General features: G+C 45.2%; 1 protein-coding gene across 2 annotated transcripts in view; it reads left to right on the top strand.

Annotated features, from left to right (window-relative positions):
• Nucleotides 1-2,603: 2,603 nt before the first annotated feature.
• PRKG2 (protein kinase cGMP-dependent 2) overlaps nucleotides 2,604-6,558 on the top strand; it is a 107,090-nt gene continuing 103,135 nt past the window's right edge. For both annotated transcript variants that reach the window (XM_036070546.2, XM_036070545.2), the window contains exon 1: nucleotides 2,604-2,787. The gene's annotated coding sequence lies outside the window, so the exon portion shown is untranslated. The remainder of the gene's footprint in view (nucleotides 2,788-6,558) is intronic.

The following is a 6,558-nucleotide window of genomic DNA, read 5'->3' as shown; positions in this document are numbered from 1 at the left end:
CTACCCAACATCCATTGCCACTTTCTCCTTTTTGTTTGGGTATCAACCCCTCAAAGAATGCAATTCTGAAAAGTTCCAGGGCAAATTCTGAAGAGCCTAAGTCAATTTTGGTAGTCCTCCCTCCATGCCCAACATTTAGGTGTGGGCATGAGACTCAGTCTGGACTAGGGACAGGTGAGAGGAGGTCAGCTGGGAGCTTCCATGAACTCTTGAGAAGAGACACACTCCGATACTATTGGGCATTGTCAGGATTATCTGTCGTAACAGCAGCTGCTCCAGCCATCCTGGGACCACGATGGGGTGGAGGCAGACCCAGGTACAAGTTGGCATGTTGGAGCCGGCAGGGGGAATAAGAGAACAGCCCAGGCCTACTCTGACATCACTGAGGTGCTGAATTTACAAGCGAGAGCCTCTCAACCTTGGGACTTCAAGCCATATGAAACAGTAAATTTCCTTATCACTTAAGACATTTTAAACTAGGTTAATTATTAATTGCAGCCTCCTGCATCTAGATTATAACCCCATGTTTTTTTTCCTCTCCTATCATATTTTCTTTCATGGCACTTTTTACATATATATTACTTCTGTGTTTATGGGTTTGATGTCTGTTTCCCCCACTGGATTGTAGATTCTGAGTTGCCAAGATCATATGTTGATTTTGTTCACCACTGAATTTCCGGATTGTGCCTGAGGCATAAGAGCTGCTTAAGCACAGCTGTTGAAAGAATGAATAAAGGCTCAAAGAATGGTCACTTTTCTCCTTCTCCTCCTCACCATCCTCCTTGTTTTTTTTTTTTGTTTTTTGTTTTTTTGTTTTTTTACAGCTCAGCATGGTATTGTTGCCAGAAGACAGGATCTCTGGGAAGGAGCTTACGTTCCCCTTCAAACTCTGACTAGATGGGTGACCCCAGGTGTCAGGAGTACATCCGTGGTTTTCAAGCTTTTGCCTAGAGGAACAGTAAGAAAATACATATTACATGGTTGACCCAATATACACATATTTAACTGAAATGAAAGATATACAGAGCATATTTACTTACTATGCATGATGTACTCTGATATTTTTATTCTATTTCATTAAAAATGTGGACCCATTAATTAGCAATCCACTATCCACCCCCCGCACCATGGACTAAATGAATGAAAGGACTTTGAAAATCTGATTTCCTTCTTGTTGTTACACTGTTCATAAAAATCCATTCTATTGACTTAGAAGTCCATGATTACAGTGACTTAACAATGACTTAATTATTTTTCCTTTCCCTGTGGAATTCTTCCCCAGACCATCTCCTCTAGTTGGGCTATTTTGAGGGCCTGCATAAAATGGAAAGACTCTAGCATATGTTCATGAAAAAGTATTTTGTACTTTTGCTTATTTTTTTTTTCAGTTAGCACAAAAACAAACAGGACTACATTCTTCCTCCTCTGAAATGTAATGGCCCCATTCAACATATCTTCCATGGGCCTCATTTCTATATAAGTTTATGTATGTACTAGTGCAGACCAGTGTTACATGAGTCCCACTGCCACCATGTGGTTTAAAACCCCCGAGACTTGGGTCCCGACATTCTCTAGAGGCACCGGGAAGAATAAAACCTCACTGTACTTCCCATTCCTCAACACACAAACTGCCCTTGTCCTTGGTGGACTTGCCAGTGAAATTCCTCTGGGGCAGGAGGAAAGGGGGAAAGCCACAGGAAGGTCTCACAACTCCAGAGCACAGCAAATAATGCGGTGGGGGTATATATATTTGGAAAACCATAATGCAAGCCTCAGGGGGGTAAAAAAAAAAAAAAAAAAAAAACATGTAATCAAAAGGCGACTGGGAGAGCAACACCAGCCTGGGTGATCAAGAAAGCTCCCTGCTCAAGGACCTACAGATTCCGAAGGTATAATCTCTGTCCCTTAAAACCCGGTTCAAACCACTGCCCCGGCATCATGTGAATTGGAAACTAGATGCAAGTTACGGCTCCAGAGTCCGGGAAGAGTGCGTCTCCTAGCTCCTCCGGGGTCACATGTCTTCTAGAAGGGCATTGGTGTGACCGAGGAGAACACGTCCAGGATGTGTGCCCCTGTTTGCGCTCTGGGAGGGAAGGCGAGGTGGGAGAGAGCTTGCAGGGAAAACAGACTGGAGGGGTGGGGGGAGAGGGAGGGGAAGGAAAAGATGAACACGTCCCTGAACTTTCCTCTCCCCTCGTCCCACACACTTGAAATAGAAATAATAACAACATAAAAAAAAATGCTTTACAACCACGATGTTATCTCCCTACATAAGTTGCCTCACTCTGGAGGGTATGGGGTATAAAGTGCAGCCTGCGGCTATCTCCCGATAGCTTGTCTCGGGAGCAAAGGTTCGGGCCAGCGTGGGCGCGCGCGGGTGACCCCACCTTTTGGGAAGCCGGCTCCCTGCTCTTCCACGCAGTAGCCCCGCTGACCCTCCCCCCTCCTTCTCCTCCTCTCCTCCCTCTTTCCCTCCCTCCCTCCTTGCGTGTCTGCTCTGCACCGGCCCCCGCCGAGGAGCCAGGCGGCAGCACCCAAGCCGCCGCAGCTCCTGCCCGCAGCGCGCTCGCCCGCGCCTCCGGAGCCCACGTAGCCCGAGCAGCGGCGGCGGCAGCCCCGGGCCCGCGCTGCGCGCCCTGCGCACGGCCCGGGCTCGCAGAGCTGCCCTGCGCTCGGCTGGGGCGCCGCAGGCGGCTGGGGAGGGCGGCGCGGGAGAGGACGCGGAGACGCAGGGGCGGCGGCGCCAAGGTGACAAGCTGCGCACCTGGAAAGTTACCCGGCTGTCTGGTGAGGTTCGAGGGAGGGAGGCTTGGGCGCCGGGGGAGCGCAGGGAGGGACGGGGTCGGGGTGCGCGCGTGTGTATGCTGTGCGTGCACTGCGCGCTGTGCGCCTCCGTTCCACACCCCGCGGGTGTCGTGCATGTACTGTGTGTGGACGTGTGCTCGCGTTGCGTTCGCTTGGTGTGGCAGCCTTTTGTGAGCTCCTGGAAGCGAGGGAAGGCTACTCGATTTTAAGAAGCTTGGCTAGGGGCGGGAGGGGAGAGCTCGGCCCCAGCGGGGCTTCCTCGGGGCTGCCACTCCTTGAGCCCCGAGCAGAGCAGCCTTGAAGACTGTCGCTCCGGGCTGGGGGCTTGGCGGTGCTGTCAGGGCGTGCGCTCCTGGCTTCGGCCAGCCCGGGGTAGCTGCTACTCGCGCGAGGACTTCATGAGTTCGTGTAAACTTGTGTGGGTGTTCTGTGGCACTCCCAGCACCGTGAGGCGCTTTGACGTTGCTTGCTCTGTGTTTCCTAGTGATGAAGAAACAAGAGCAAGCAAACAAAAACAATAAATCATCTACTTAAGGGATGAGAGAGAAAGCAATGGGTTCAAGTTTGAGAAGAACTAGGTTGCAAATGGATGGCAGTTGAGGCCAGAGATGAGAATAGAGAGAAACAACTCAGGCAGAATTAACAGGTAGAAATGTCTGATAGTAGCTTTGGTGCCCTGATCTTCACCTTGTTCTGGAAGTTCCTAGGGGCTTTTTTTCATAAAGGAAGGGAGCAACATACAGCTTCTGACCCCCCTCCCCTCCCGAGTTCTTTAGAAATTATTGTCTCTTTTCTTTGCAAGTTTCTGTTTTACTCCCGGACAAGGTGATCATCCCGCATAGCATACAGTATCTGTTGCCAGCACTCCTGTTTAGTTCACAGGAGAGTATGAGCTAATATGGTGGAGAATTCTCTTTGGAGAATTAGAGGCCCTTCTGTCTGCACTGAGACACTGTGTAACTGAGAATAAACGACTTAAACGATGGTGCACAGAGATCCCCCTGTTCCATGTGAAATACTTAACTATAGTCCTCTGGAATCCTTACAAGTGAGGCTAATTCACCACACAGTGAAGGCATATGTTGCTTGGATATTGCCCAAGCCTTTTGATCCCATATTGTCTTGCTTCCTCTAGGCCATTTTCCTATCAATTATTCCCTCTTCTCCTACGTTTTCATTTTCTCTGTCTTCGCTGGTTCAGTATTCTGGGCTTACAAATACTCTCAAGTTTCCACTGTTCTAAAAATCCATTTCATGACAAGATACCATCTTGAAGTCCCTACTCTCAACGTCAGCTCTTCCCACGGTCCTTTGTAATCAGATTTCTATCCCAACTCTTGTGTGAAAGGCTAAATTCCGCGCTTTTCCCTCTGATTTAATTTGCTTTGATGTATCTGTGGGATGTGAATAGCAGCCTGATCATTTCTTGAAAATCTTATCTTCCTGGTCTCTATGATACTCTTCCTAGATCTCTTATTTGTACAACTATATCTTCCCCATTTTGTTGTTTGCTTCTCCTCCTCCTCTTCTTCTATAAATAAGATCCATAGGTATTATCTAGATGTACATATACAATGATGGAGGCATTCCTTTCTTTTCTCCCAGTGATCTCATCTACTAATGGGACTTCAAATTCTTACCTCTGTAAAGCAGTCTCTTGCCTTGACCTTTCTTTTTTGCTACTATCTTCTAGACATTTCTAACTTGATGACATGTAGGCACCTCATACTCAACTTAGATAAATTCAGCTTCATTACTGTCTCCATTAAGCACACTCATTCCCCTGACTTTAATCAGTGTCACAGTATCCAGACCATAGATGGTGCTCTCTTCATTTTTGAATGAATGAATGAGTTAATAGAACTACCTTCTTCCAAGCCTTCTAAGATCAAAATATTGGAATCATTCTTTTTTTTTTTTTTACTTCCCTCTGTGTACACCCATTTATTCACCACATTGAGGGATTTAGCCCCTGCAGGATTCCTCCCACCATTCTCATTTTTTACTATGAACCCATTCATACCTCCTCTCACTTTTACCAAAGCAATAGCTTCTTCTTACTGTATCTCTAGTTTTTCTTTCACATGTCATATAGGCCTAGACACTTTTCCTCTCCTCATTGCCAGTCTCCTGAGCACTTTCATCTACTACTTCAGCTTCAGCCTCTACTTAGGCTATCAAAGACGTATTTTCAGCTCCCTGCTCCTGATTTTCTAGTCCCTCATGTCTTACTGCCTACTGAGCTCCTCCATATTAATTTCCACAGGTCCTTCAAACTGAGCATGTCCAAAATTAAACTCACCGTCTCATCCCTCCAATCTGCTCCTCCTTTTGGTTAATGACATCACTTCTTACCCAGTTGCCACAATGGAAATTTCCAAATCTTTGTTCTCTTTCTTCTTATCACCACTCAAATTCCATCAGCTATAATCTACTGACCTACACTTATAAAATTACATTTCTCTCTCTTGGCCTGTCTCTCTGATACTCAAGCACCCAAAAATAGCTGACTGGAATGCTACCACATTTGATAGTGAAAATATAGGATATGTGTCATTTGTAAAATTCACTATGAACATTCTGTTGGGTGGAGAGGCACTTCAAAGAGATAGTCAACCTCTGGAGTAGCTGAAACTGAAGCTCATATGACTGCCTGACAAAGAAGATTACTCTCCAAGCTAATATGCTGTGGATAGAGAAAACACGCAGTAGATTCAAAACTGAGCCCCAGGTCATCAGTCACAAGATGGGCAGTGCTTTTAACTGTGGCTTTGATAGGGAATTGAATTGTTCTCACAATGGCAGCTCTGTGTGTTTTGCTTCAGGGAGAAGAAGCAGGGATTTATATATTTAGTGATGGTTAATTATTTTATAAAAGAACTTTGGTGAAACAAATTAAGGATAGCACCAAATACATCAGTTACGTATAGACTTAGAAGACTATTTATAAAAATCTGTGTAATTCACTCCTTTGATTTCATGGCAAACTACCCATATCATAAAAAAAGAATCGATTATACTTTTCATGATTTATTGAAGGGAAGGAAATTGCAGAGTTACCTATAGCCATAGCTTTTGCCAAATCCCTGATGATCATGGTTTTCTCTTCTGGCTACCATGGAGTTGGTCCATGTAAACAGATTTATCTTGAGTTCAAGAAGTTCAAGACATGAGAATGGGGTTGGGACTTTGGCCTTATCTTGTCCTCATCACCTTTTACTTGGATTGGTGCAATAACCTCTTACTTTGTGTCTCTCCCTCTAAGCTCTTTTCACTCCATTCCATATTTATGGCCAAGGAAATTATTTTTCTCAAGGACAAATCTGACCATATAACTTGAAAAAAACTTGACCTACACTAAAATGCAGATACCATAACATGGCATATGACATTCTTCAGCATCTTATTCCTGCACTACACTTTTCTATGCTCATCACTCTCTTTCTCCCATCATGCGTTTCAGCCTGTTTCCTGAATACGCTGTCAGCTTTTTTGCATACACTCCTTAATACATGTTCTTTTTTTTTTAATTAATGGACTTCAGTTTTTAGGACAATTTTAGGTTTATAGAAAAATTAGGTGAAAATTACAGAGAGTTTCCATATGCTCACCTGCCCCCTCCTCCTGTCCCCTATTCTTAACATCTTGCAACAGTGCGGCACATTTGTTATAATTGATGAATACATGATTATTAACTAACGTACCTAGTTTACAATCGGGTTCATTCTTTGTATTGTACATTCTGTGGGTTTG

This window comes from Halichoerus grypus, chromosome 3, assembly GCF_964656455.1.
Source record: "Halichoerus grypus chromosome 3, mHalGry1.hap1.1, whole genome shotgun sequence".
In the NCBI taxonomy this organism is placed as follows: domain Eukaryota; kingdom Metazoa; phylum Chordata; class Mammalia; order Carnivora; family Phocidae; genus Halichoerus; species Halichoerus grypus.
This window is presented reverse-complemented; position numbering and strand designations above follow the sequence as displayed.